A 13,691-nucleotide genomic window follows, 5' to 3' on the forward strand; every position below is an offset into this window, starting at 1 on the left:
GCAATACCACATTTTTCATTACATCATAGTCTAAGCTCTGTTCAAGCATTAACGTGGAGCAGACTTCTTGAGCTCTTCAATGTAGCAGCAATCTGCTCAAACACAGTGAAATAAGTATCTACTTCACTTTATACTTTTTATTTATTTACCTCCTTTTGGTTTTTATTTTATCCTTAATTCCATTCCTTTTCATGCTTGAATACTGGACAGACGTAAAAAGCATTTCACTGCATGTTGCATGTATGTATGTATATGTGACAAATAAAATCTGATTTGACTTGATTTGATTCCTTAGCCATCAGTGCAGCTTTAGGATGATGTTGTTTCATGTTTCAACCATCTCTTTCCCTTTGAACTTTAGGCAAAAAATTCATTTCAAACCTTTTGGGTCTTTTTATGTTTCTCAGAGACTTTTGTCCTCTTCTTTTTCCAAAACGTATGGATACCTCCAAACATCCAGCTTGTTGCAGTTTTGATCAGTAATTACGCATTTTGCACCTGAGGCTATCATACCACACATTCAACCCCTTAGAGGAGTCAGGATGGGTATGGCAGGGCTACCCTACAAAGGTTAAATAACTGAGCTAGTTTACTGAAGTCATAGTGACAATTCATCAAAAATGTCTTATTTAGTCTCCTTTTATATAATTCAAAACACATTCTTTGAAAATTGGCACATCATAAAAAAAACATTCTCACCTATCCTTGCTTATATGGCTTGCTTATATTTAAAAGTAGACAAATTCCATGTGACTTGGAAATGGATATGGATTATTCTTGATTCTATCGATGCTTACAGATGATGCTGTGAGTACATTTGTTGAAAGCAAAATATACACCACCTTCTTTGTCTGGATCAATGGCTTGAATAAGGACGGCAAATGAATATGTTAAGCTATCAGTCTTTGATGCCAAACAGCCACGGCTTGTGGAACATTTTTGAAATTTCTGGTGTCAGAAATGAAGCTTTCCTTCAAAACACATAGGTGCATTTTGGATTAACTGTAGCCTATTTATTTAAGATGCAGGACAACCACCAAGATGCAGGACAAATCAGACAAGTAGGATCTAAACCATCTTATTGTCAAACTGACAAATATGTATGCAGTTGGGTGGTTTTCTGGGTCCATTTGTGCTAGGACAACCACAAAGAGAAATACGTGTTTAGTGTAGTCTGGGTAGGCTAGTGCTGTACAATCAGTAGTGTTTTTAGGACGACAAGTATGTCATCATCCACGCTTATGCAGACCACTTGATTCCCTTCTGACACAGATGAGTCATTGTTGCATAGCAGGCTTGAGGAGTCAAAGAACTCCACTTGTACACAAGCAATATTACAGCAGCAATAGCTTAGCAATAGTAACAGTATAAAATAACGAATAGGTAAGAGCTTTTAACATAATATCACGTGACATAGAATAGACTCATAGAGTGACTTATAATCAGTAAAAATCATATACAGGAGAAGATAGCAAAAGGGAAACTTACTCATTTTAGTTGAATGCAGGATTAATCCTCAGGACAGACGTCTGTCGCAAAAGACTCAGAGGTAAATGGCAAATGTAACTTTGACGAGGAAATTGAGCCCTTTTTTGTGCACATTTGTAATAACAAATGTAAACTTGTTATGAAAAATGGGAAAGACAGTGGTTCTCAGACCTTGGCCCATAGCGATAACTTGTTATGTAGAATGGAAAAGACCATTGTTCCCAGACCTTAGATCACAAATTGTTATGGAAAATGAGGAAGACCATGGTTCTCAGACCTTAGCTCGTAGCGATAACTTATGTAGAATGAAAAAGACATTGGTTCTCAGACCTAGGCCCTGAGAACTAAAGGGAGGAAAATCCATAAATGGGCATGTGGTGCTCATAAACTTGTTGTGCAGACTGAAGAAGGCCCAGGTGTTTAGTCTGAGGTCATGAAAAATAAGGGAAGGAAAATCCATAAATGGGCATATGGTGAAAATGTAATGGGAAATAAGGGGAAATTAGGTCAGTGTATTTAGAAAACATAGGAGGTAATGCCGGTAAATAAGGTGATATGGCACCTGGGACTCCAAAAAAAATACTGGGAACCAAAGAGGGGGCGAGGAGTGCTAGGGTATATATATTGAGAAGATCTCGGGGGTCAAGGTGGGTGTTTTTATTTTTGCAAGGACGCCACGAGAGTTCTTGTTTTTCTTGATTGATTTTGCATGACATGCTCTTTTTGGGGGTTTTCATTTGTTACTTTTAATTTGGCAACTTTGTTACTTTTAATTTGGCAACTTTGTTACTTTTAATTTGGCAACATTGTTACTTTTAATTTGGCAATTTCTCTTATAAATTGTTGGCTGATTGACCACAATAAAGAAGTTTGCTCATTCTCATCCAGGCCTGAGGAGTTTTCTCAGTATTTTTTGTAGTAATTATAGAGGTAACAGTAAGTCTAACTAACACAGTTTTTAGTAACCAAAAAGGCCTAAGAGAAGAGGACACCCTGTTATGTGTCGGCTTGGAGACCGGCTCTGAGTTACGACATGAGCCCAACTATATCTAGTCGGTATCTCTCAACCTCCCGCACCAGCTCAGGCTCCTTCCCCCCAGCGAGGTGACATTCCATGTCCCTAGTGCCAGATTCTGTGTCTGGGGATTGGGTCGCCGAGGCCCCCGCCTTCGACTGCCACCCAATCCACATTGCACCGGCCCCTTACGGTTTCTCCTGCAGGTGGTGGGCCCACAGAAGATCGGCCCCACGTCGCTCTTTCGGACTGAGCCCGGCCGGGCCCCTTGGGGCAAGACCCGGCCACCAGGCGCTCGCATGCGAGCCCCAATCCCAGGCCTGGCTCCAGGGCGGGGCCCTGTTGCGCCTTTACAGGCGACGTCACGGACCTTGGTTTGACTTTACTCATAAGGGTTTTTTGAACCGATCTTTGTCTGGCCTGTCACCCAGGACCTGTTTGCCTTGGGAGACCCTACCAGGGGCAAAAAGCCCCAGACAATATAGCTCCTAGGATCACTCAGGAACGCAAACCCCTCCACCACATTAAGGTGGCGGTTCAAGGAGGACAGGATTATATGGACAGGATTATATGGACATTCTTATATGGACAGGATTTCTAGGCGCAGTATGGGGCCGGAGGGAGTCTGGTTTGGGGACCACAGGATTACGTCTCTGCTTTTTGTAGATGTTGTCCTGCTGGCTTCCTCAAACCAGGACCTTCAGCGTGCACTGGGACGGTTTGCAGCCGAGTGTGAAGCGGCGGGGATGAGAATCAGCACCTCCAAGTCCGAGGCCATGGTTCTCAGTCGGAAAAGGGTGGCTTGCCCCCTTCAGGTTGGTAGAGAGCTCCTGCCTCAAGTGGAGGTGTTTAAGTATCTTGGGGTCTTGTTTACGAGTGAGGGAAGGATGGAGCGGGCGATCAACAGGTGGATTGGTGTATCTTCTGCAGTGATGCGGTCGATATACCGATCTGTTGTGGTGAAGAAAGAGCTGAGCCACAAAGCGAAGCTCTCTATTTATCGGTCGATCTACGTTCCTACCCTCACCTATGGTCATGAGCTTTGGGTCATGACCGAAAGGACGAGATCCCGGATACAGGCGGGCGAAATGAGTTCCCTCCGCAGGGTGGCTGGGCACAGCCTTAGAGATAGGGTGAGGAGCTCGGTCACTCAGGAGGAGCTCAGAGTAGAGCCGCTGCTCCTCCACATCTAGAGGAGTCAGCTGAGGTGGCTCGGGCATCTGTTTCGGATGCCTCCTGGACGCCTCCCTGGGGAGGTGTTCTGGGCATGTCCAACCGGGAGGAGGCCCCGGGGAAGACCTAGGACACGCTGGAGGAACTATTTCTCTCGGCTGGCCTGGGAACGCCTCGGTATTCCCCCGGAAGAGCTGGAGGAAGTGTCTGGGGAGAGGGAAGTCTGGGCATCCCTGCTTAGACTGCTGCCCCCGTGACCTGGATAAGCGGTAGAAGATGGATGGATGGATGGATGGATGGATGAATACTATGGCATACTAAGTGGAACAGTGCACGAGATGAAAGGTGTCAAATTGTGTGCTCTGCTTAGTGAAAAACAAGGTGGCATTCTAGTTTTAGCTATATGCTAAGCTAAATGCTAAACTAAATACTCTTTAGTGATTAAAAAAACTAATTTAAGCTAAACAACATGACAGTAAACAATAACAATGATGCTGCACAAGGCATTGTTTCAACAGGAGCTAGAATTCTATGACATCACAGACCAAACTTTTGAAGCCAGACAAATGGCGCCGATCATATCTGAGCCTAATAGTGAATTGAAACTACAAATCTACCGAGCCTTTTTCTCAGAGTCAGTGTTTTAGTGTTTTAGTGTAGTGTTCAATCCAAACTGATTTGCAATGTTTTCTTTTGCGTCTCCAGTAAATATAGCCAGACAAATGGCACCAATCATATCTGAGCCTAACAGTGAACTGAAACTACAAATCTACCTGAAGTTAAGGTGACTTGAGCCAGGCCACCACCCACCCTGTTGTATATTATAGCTTCTGATTGTAAAAATAAAAACAGTGAAATATGACAAAGTGCTACATGGTACTTAAAAAAAAACAATTAAATAAAAGAATATTTGAAAACTATGGCATACAAATGTAAGAGTGTAAAAGATGAAAGCTGTCAGGGGTCTTGTAACTGGTGTAGAGTTATTACTTGAAAGCCGTGTTTTCGGATTTTCAGAATAGTTTTGCGTTGCCACTCTTATCTCCCTATTTAGTGTGTATTTGGCCGGTTTGTACAAAGCTTTTTCCGCACTTCTGTAGGCATCCTCTTTGGCCTGGCAAAGATTTATTCAATTCATACCACAATTATACCATGGTTATTCAACTTATTTTTTTGTATTTAGATATGTGTGCCTTGGTGGACAGTAGGTTGACATTTCTGTTATTTCAGTTATCCTGAAGTAATTTGGAACTGTGATGACCTCTAGTGCTGTGCATTGCGTAAATAAATCAGAATCAAGAAATAAACAGTGCTGTGGTAGGCCAAAGCTGTTTATTGCAACCAGATTCGGGGCTGTTAGGCCTAGTCAGTCTGAGCACATTTGTAATAACAACTTGTTATGTAGAAGGGAAAAGACCATTGTTCCCAGACCTTAGCTCATAAATTGTTATGGAAAATGAAGAACACCATGGTTCTCAGACCTTGGTCCATAGCAATAACATGTTATGTAGAATGAAAAAAACAGTGGTCCACAGACCTAGGCACTGAGAACTAAAGGAAGGAAAATCCATATATGGGCATGTGGTGCTCATAAACTTGTTGTGCAGACTGAAGAAGGCCCAGGTGTTTAGTCTGAGGTCATGAAAAATAAGGGAAGGAAAATCCATAAATGGGCATATGGGTGAAAGGTAATGGGAAATAAGGGGAAATTGGGTCAGTGTATTTAGAAAACATAGGAGATGATTCCGGTAAATAAGGTGATATGGCACCTGGGCTCCTAGGAGCGCCAGGGTATATATTGAGAAGATATCTGAGGTTTTTTTTTTTTTTGGGTTCTTTGGGGGCGAAGGTGTGTGTGTGCGTGTGGGGGCGCGTGCCCGTGTCCGCGGGTCAAGGTGGGTGGTTTTTATTTTTGCAAGGACGTCATGAGAGTTCTTGTTTTTCTTGATTGATTTTGCATGACATGCTCTTTTTGGGGGTTTTCATTTGTTACTTTGAATTTGGCAATTTGTTACTTTTGATTTGGCAATTTGTTACTTTTAATTTGGCAATTTGATACTTTGAATTTGGCAATTTGTTACTCTGAATTTGGCAAATTATAATTTGTTGGCTGATTGACCATAATAAAGAAGTTTGCTCATTCTCATCCAGGTCTGAGGAGTTTTCTCAGTATTTTTGTAGTAATTATAGAGTTAACAGTGAAATTTAACTAAAGGCCTAAGAGAAGAGATCACCCTGTGATGTGTCGACTTGGAGACCGGCTCTGAGTTCCGACATGGTAAATCATTTATTTAGTTTGAATTATGTTAGTTGTAAATGTTTTCAAAGTAAAGTGAAAGTGTCATGGAGTAGAATTTCATCAGTATACAGAGAAATAGTTACCTATATAGATAAACATAGAGTAGTATTTTTTCATAGTGTTTTTTTTTTAATTAAATTAGAGAATGTTTCAAAGTGACAGAGGAAGAATGAGAGAATCTCCAGGGTAAAATATCCTGCATATTTTCTCACATCACATTAATTACTCTTTTTCATCAGGAATAAAGTTAGTTCATGTTTATGATAAGATAATGTTTATTATAGGGGTGTATCTGTATCATGGTGATGCTTACAAATGGATGTAGGTTTACACAAAATGTGTGCAGTGAGATAGTAATTCATTACACGTTCGCAACTTTATCATTATACCTTAAACACCCCAAATATCAGCTGAATGACTGCTAATATTATTAAGTTTTTTATTATAGACAATAAAATTAAAACTGTTAGAAAGAAAAACTTAAATGTGAATTATTTACTTGACCCTTTACAAAACATTTAATAGTGAACTACAGTATATCTCATTAACTTTCCTAATACAAACAGATTGCTCACACTAAAAATGTTTTTTTACTATTTAGAGTTTAGTACTATTTAGTATAAATTTCTTCCTTCTTGTGAAACACCTTCCCATCTGCTTGTTTTCTCCATTTCACTGTGATATTCTCTGCCATCCCATGATCCTTCAGTTTCTGCCTTATCTAAAGAACAGAAAAATCTATAATACTATATACTGCAAAAAAGAAATACAAAAGCAGTAAAATTTAAACTATCAGATTTGGGGAGAATGGAGAAGTTTTGTGGAGAATGAGATTCACCTGATCCAAGATGGCCGCGTTTACTGCAGGATCATTTATATCCTGATTGGAACGGACATTCACTGCCATGATTTGCTGTGTTTTGGTTACTAAATGTATAAAAATAAATATAGATAAATACAAATACAAAAATAAACACACTATGTAACTGAAATCCTAAAAGCAAGTTTATCTAAACACTCAATGGAATGAATATTTAACTCACATGAGTAACAAAAGAAAGGCATTATGTCTGAGCATTGTGCATCAGCAGCCTGACCGTTGTTTATATAACCACAGTCTTCATTCCCATCAAGATTATCAGGTTCTCCAGACATCCAGCTAATGGTAGACATTTTGGTTTGGTCTGTCCACTTCCAGGAGTCTCTGAACAGACCGATCCATGACCAGTCACCGATCACACCTAATATAACTGAGTTTTCTGTTGCATCTCTATCACTGGCCAGATCAGTATACATCATTCTGCAGTAGGCCTGAGCTTCAGGCCATGTCATCAAATTATTGATGTAAATGTACCTGTCAGTGCCAGTTTTAGTGTCTGTGAGGGGAAAAATATATTTAATTTGATTGAGTTAAATTCTTAAAAGAGAAATGTTACATGATGTTAAAATAAAGACCTGCAGTACACTATTTGTTGTTAGGTCAACTAAATTAACTTCATAATGGTAAGGTGTTTTTGTTTTGTATTTATAATTTTTTCAAATTCTGTGTTCCCCAATCAGAAGCCATGGATGAACCAGGAGGTCCGTCTCCTGCTCAAAGCACGCAATACCGCTTTCAGGTCTGGAGACCGGGGGGCCTACAGCGTCACCAGAGCCGATCTGAGGAGGGGAATCTGCAAAGCCAAACATGCCTACAAACAGCAGATTGAGGAGCACTTCAACTCTGCTGACCCCCAACGTATGTGGCAAGGAATACAGGCTATCACTGACCGCAAACCACCCAACGCAACACCTGCAACCAGTTCTGCCTCACTCCCCAATGAGCTCAACCTCTTCTGCGCTCGCTTTGAAAAGGGGAACATGGAGCCCTTGCTTAAAACAAAGCCGTTACCAGGTGAGCAGCCACTTACACTCTCCACTTCTGAAGTGTGCACCAACCTGGGAAGGGTGAATGCAAGGAAAGCAGCTGGCCCTGATGGCATCCCTGGTCGTGTACTCAGAGCATGCGCAGAGCAACTGGCCGAGGTCTTCATGGACATCTTTAATCTGTCCTTGGCCCAGGCAATTGTCCCCACCTGCTTCAAGACTGCTACGATCGTGCCGGTGCCAAAGCACTCCACTGCAACAGAAATGGCTGACTTTTGTCCCATCACACTCACACCTGTCATCGCTAAGTGCTTCGAAAGACTGGTCCTCACCCACTTTAAAACCTTTCTGCCACCCAGCCTGGACCCTTACCAATTTGCATATCGCCCAAATAGATCAACTGAGGACACCATTTCCACCGTACTTCATTCTGCCCTGACTCACTTGGATAAACCCTTACACCTATGCCAGGATCCTGTTTGTTGATTTCAGCTCAGCTTTTAATACAGTTAGCCCTTCCAAGCTAACCCTGAAGCTGGAACAACTTGGCATCAGCACACAACTCTGCAATTGGACTCTGGACTTCCTTACGAACAGATCACAGTCATCTGAACACTGTCACCTTCTCCAGTCTCACCATCAGCACTGTGGTCCCCCAGGGATGTGTATTGTCTCCACTACTATACTCCCTTTTCACCCATGACTGCATACCTGTCCATACCTCAAACAGCATTATAAAGTTCGCAGATGACACCACAGTGGTAGGCCTGATTGAAGGTAACAACGAGACAGCTTACAGGGAGGAGATCCAGCACCTAGTAGCATGGTGTGAGGACAATAACCTGGAACTTATCACCAAAAAGAGCAAGGAGGTCATTGTGGATTTCAGATGTGCTGGCAATCACACTCATCCTCCAATTCACATCAGCGGAACTGCTGTTAAGCATGTACCCAGCTTCAAGTTCCTTGGAATACACATCTCTGAGGACCTCACCTGGTCTCTGAACTCCTCCATCCTGATCAAAAAAAGCACAACAGTGCCTATATTTTCTGAGGAGACTTAAAAAGTCTCGTCTGTGCTACAGGATACTGGAGAACTTTTAGCGCTGTACCATTGAGAGTATCTTCACAAGTTGCATCTCAGTGTGGTATAGCAGCTGCACAGCTTCAAACCGTAAAGCCCTTCAAAGGGTGATGAAAACCGCCCAACAAATCATTGGTATTACACTACCCACCTTGGAGGACATTTTCAAAAACCGCTGTTTGCAAAGGGCGAGGGGCATCATCAAAGATCCCTCTCACCCCAACCACGGACTGTTTACACTTCTCCCATCAGGCAGACGCTACCGTTGTCTCAGAACCAGAACAAACAGACTGAAAAATAGCTTCTTTCCCGTGGCTGTTTCTGCACTGAACAGCTAATCACCACTGTACTGTCACTTTTTCTTCTGTATTTTGCACTATTTTGCACCACTTTAAAATCAGGCATCCTTGCACCACCCAAAAACTATCATTACACTTCTGTGTGTCCATCCATATTTATTCTGTTTATTCTGTGTATATGTATGTATATACATACAGTATATATATGGATGTATGTATGTATAATGACATTCCTTTTGTACAGGTATCTGTCATACCACTTCATACTGTAACATACTTGTATAAAAAAACACACTATATATACCCTTATTCAGTTACATGTACATACACCTTACTACACCTTCTGTATTACCTCATACCCTTATTTATTACACTGCCACTTGTAAATAAGCCATCTATGCACTTCTGGTTAGATGCTAACTGCATTTCATTGACTCTGTACATGTACCTTGCACAATGACAATAAAGTTGAATCTAATCTAATCTAATCTAATTACAGTTAAGGTTAAAGGAACCCTGAAAGCACACAATCTACAATATTTTCATGACAACCTTCTGTAATAATAAGTTAATCATCTGCTATTTCTTAATGTCAAAGCACACAACGTTGTTTTCTTCTGTACATGGTCTGTCATTCCATCCACTTGGTTCTATCACACTACACTCCTGATGTCCATCACTGTTGTTAGGCTCATCTGTATCCCATTGTCTCACACTTCCCAGTGGCTCATTTCCCATGGACCAGCGCCAGCTGTTGATGTCATTGTACAGTCCAATCCAAGCATTGGAAGTGAACTTTTGTCTCTGTGCTTCAATCATAAGTTGAACCATCTCCTCATTACTCTGGATAATAGCCAGATCGGTGTGTGTAGCTTTGCAGTAAGCCTGAGCATCAGTCCAGTTTTTCGCCTGCTGGATCAGATAGTCAGATACTTACAAGAGATAGACAGGCTGAAACTGACAGTTGCTGTGGAGGAGAGGTTTGAAAGGTTATGTATTCTGACTGTGTCAATTTTTTTTTTTAATTTAATGAACTTATATTGTAACTTTTCAGTGTGCATTATATTGTTCTCATATCGTCTAAGACATCTATTGTAATTATATATCTTCATACTTATCTATCACTAATTCTCTGTGTTCTGTATCAGATATTTTATGAGATAAATGTTATCATTTGCCTTCCCCTGAGTCATATTAAGCCGTTGATAAATCCACACACACACTCTCACCTGAGAAAAACAGAAGTATGGACAGATGTAGTGCCATCCTCAGATAACCTTAGTTAACAAAAAACAAAACCTTTAACTGGGTCATCCAAATAGACAATGTCCTCTGCACACCAGCAAATCAACATGAATGACAATAAGAAAAAAAAAATCAAACATTTATTATATATATATATATATATATATATATATATATATATATATATATATATATATATATATAATATATATATATAAATAGTATTTGGATTCAATCAAATATTGTTTTAACAGGCCAAGGTCAAAGGTCATAAATGTTTTGTGTATGTCAAGGGTTAATGATTAAATGGAGTCCATAAACTGTGGTTTGAACCTAAAAAGTTAAAAACCTATGTGTAAAGTACAAGCACACAATCACACAAAAACACATACATACCAGATGGTAAAATCCAGCAATAAATTTCCAAGTTATCCTTCAAAAACTGAATTATATCTCTCGATTACCCATTGATTACAACCTCCACTCTTTCTCCCCTTCTTCTGTAGCTTCTGGCACTCTTTTTTCTCTTCCTGATCCTGACTCCCTTTCCTCACAACCCTTGGACTCAGCCACAGACACTTTCCTCTCCTCTCTTTCCACAACCATGGACTTTCTCTGTCCTCTGTCCAACTAAACCCTAGAAGACTTCTTGTTCTGCTCCTTGGCTTTCAGATGTATTGTGTGACAATTGAAGAGAGCTAAGAGAATATGGAAGAAATCACAAATTGATGCAGATTTTGACTTTTACTGTACACTCCTGGACAAGTTCTCTTCAGATGTGACTTCTGCCAAGACTTCCTTCTACAAGGAAAAGCTTGAAGCTTCGTCACAAAACCCTCGTAAGCTCCACAACATCTTCTCTTCTCTAATCAACCCCCTGGCTCCAGCTTCTTCAACATTCCTGACTGCAGAAGACTTTGCATCTTTTTACCATGAGAAGATTGAGAAAATCTGCAGGACCTTCATTTCTTCCTGACTGTACCTACATCTCACAGCCAGGATTCACCTTGGACACACCTTCTCATTCAAAGAGTTTTCTTTATTTTCATGACTATGAAAATTGTAGATTCACACTGAAGGCATCAAAACTATGAATTAATACATGTGGAATTATATATGTACATAACAAAAAAGTGTGAAACAACTGAAAATATGTCATATTCTAGTTTCTTCAAAGTAGCCACCTTTTGCTTTGACTACTGCTTTGCACACTCTTGGCATTCTCTTGACGAGCTTCAAGAGGTAATGAAATGGTCTTCCAACAGTCTTGAAGGAGTTCCCAGAGATGCTTAGCACTTGTTGGCCCTTTTGCCTTCACTCTGCGGTCCAGCTCACCCCAAACCATCTCGATTGGGTTCAGGTCCGGTGACTGTGGAGGCCAGGTCATCTGGCGCAGCACCCCATCACTCTTCTTCATAGTCAAATAGCCCTTACACAGCCTGGAGGTGTGTTTGGGGTCATTTTCCTGTTGAAAAGGTGGTGTGTCCAAACTTTTGGAATGTGTGTCCAAACTTATATATATATATTATATATATTTAATATATTATGTGCCAAAATTATATATATATATATATATATATATAATTTTGGAGTGTGCTGATGGATATTTGTGTTCAACAGCTGCAAGATTGTTACGAAAGGCAGGCACTGATGTAGGTGAGGTAGGGTGGAGTCAGCGTTCACATTCATCCCAAAGGTGTTCAGTAGGGATGAGATCAGAAAACAACCACATATAGCAGGAAAGGTCAGGTGACCAAATACTTTTGGAAATATAATGTATACCAAGTGTATCACCAAGGCCATATCCCAAACTGTAGGGAGATTCCAGCTCTGTCCTTGAAAACAACTCAAAATTATTGTGATGTTTTACAAATGACAAAATTAATGTTAAATATAGCTGCAAGCAGCGATGGCGGGCCCTCGCACGTTTTTTTTTTATCGCTATACGGTGCCTCCCAGAAAACAATGCACGGTGGGCCAGTGCATGAAGTTGGTAAATATCAGTGGACTATTTTACGTTGTTACTGACCCATTTGGGGACTGTAGGTAAATGAAACCCCACATTTTAGACAAATGGGGTGCTAGTGAGCTACTTAAGAGACACACCTTTGTCTGACCTTTTTGTCCACATTAACAGCCGACAAATGTGATGTATGTGTCAAATTTCAAGTTAATCTAAGCACGCCAAAAGCCTTAAATATGCCTGAAATAAAAGTAAACTTTGACACGATGCCATGGCAACAGTGTTTGAGATATCAACAATCCGTTCGCAATTTCACATTAGATTCAATCGCATGAATCCTCTAGGAGGAGTATTTAAAAGTTCATTGCATGCAACTGTGAAAAAATCCACCTTTGTGACTGACACACTTCCTGGCGCCTGTTGGTGGTGCTATGTCCAAGATTCACAATAGGCACTTCGATGCGATCTGAATTCTTGGCGAACATACACACTGCGTGTCATCCCAATAAGACATTTTTTGCTTTAGATATTAGACATTTCCTGTTTCTCTGAATTCGCCATAACTTAGTCGCCTGGCTGTGGCAGCACCGTTCAAGATATCAAAAATCCCTTCGGAATTTAGCAAGTGCAATGTCTCGGTATCATGTTCAGCACATTTGATATCAATCGCATGAATTCCTTGGAGGACTACTTAAAAGTTCACCACATGCAATTATTGAAATAATCCAAAATGGGCGACTTCCTGTTGGGCGGAGCTCATAGTTTAGAGCACGAAAGTTGTTCGGTCGATTAAATCTATATGTGTACCAACTCACGTACATGTGCGTACATAGTTGCCCGATCTGTGCACAAATGTTTGTTTTTGCATTACAGGGAGCGCTACAGAGCCCCCCTGCCACGTCCGTATTCCAGCCTTTGCCCAAGCCTAGCGTCGCCCGACTCTGACGTGTGTGCCAAATTTCAAGAGTTTTCAAGCATGTCAAGGTACCCCAATTGGCCAATGTGTGCAAAAAATAAAAATAAAAAAATAAACCCGAGCAAAAACAATAGGGTTTCGCACCATCGGTGCTCGAGCCCTAATTAAATTAAGCTCTTTGTGTTTTTTTCGTTGACACCAGGGGCGGTTCTAGGATTTCATCTTTAGGGGGTTTAGCCCTCAGTGAGAATTTAAAACAAGAAGAGTTCTACATTACATATTATATGACAACTCTGGTAATAAGAATAGTGACATTTCACTGCTTTTGGTTTACATTTACATT

At 40.8% G+C, this 13,691-nt stretch overlaps 1 long non-coding RNA gene across 1 annotated transcript; it reads right to left on the reverse strand.

Annotated features, from left to right (window-relative positions):
* Positions 1 to 9,596: 9,596 nt before the first annotated feature.
* LOC113663526 lies at positions 9,597 to 10,995 on the reverse strand. The gene is made up of 3 exons (XR_003445515.2): positions 10,866 to 10,995; positions 10,454 to 10,501; positions 9,597 to 10,191 (listed from the first exon to the last, which is right to left on the reverse strand). It is a non-coding gene; the product is annotated as an uncharacterized LOC113663526 (long non-coding RNA).
* Positions 10,996 to 13,691: the final 2,696 nt, after the last annotated feature.

The sequence above is a fragment of the Tachysurus fulvidraco genome, chromosome 19 (assembly GCF_022655615.1).
Source record: "Tachysurus fulvidraco isolate hzauxx_2018 chromosome 19, HZAU_PFXX_2.0, whole genome shotgun sequence".
Classification (NCBI taxonomy): domain Eukaryota; kingdom Metazoa; phylum Chordata; class Actinopteri; order Siluriformes; family Bagridae; genus Tachysurus; species Tachysurus fulvidraco.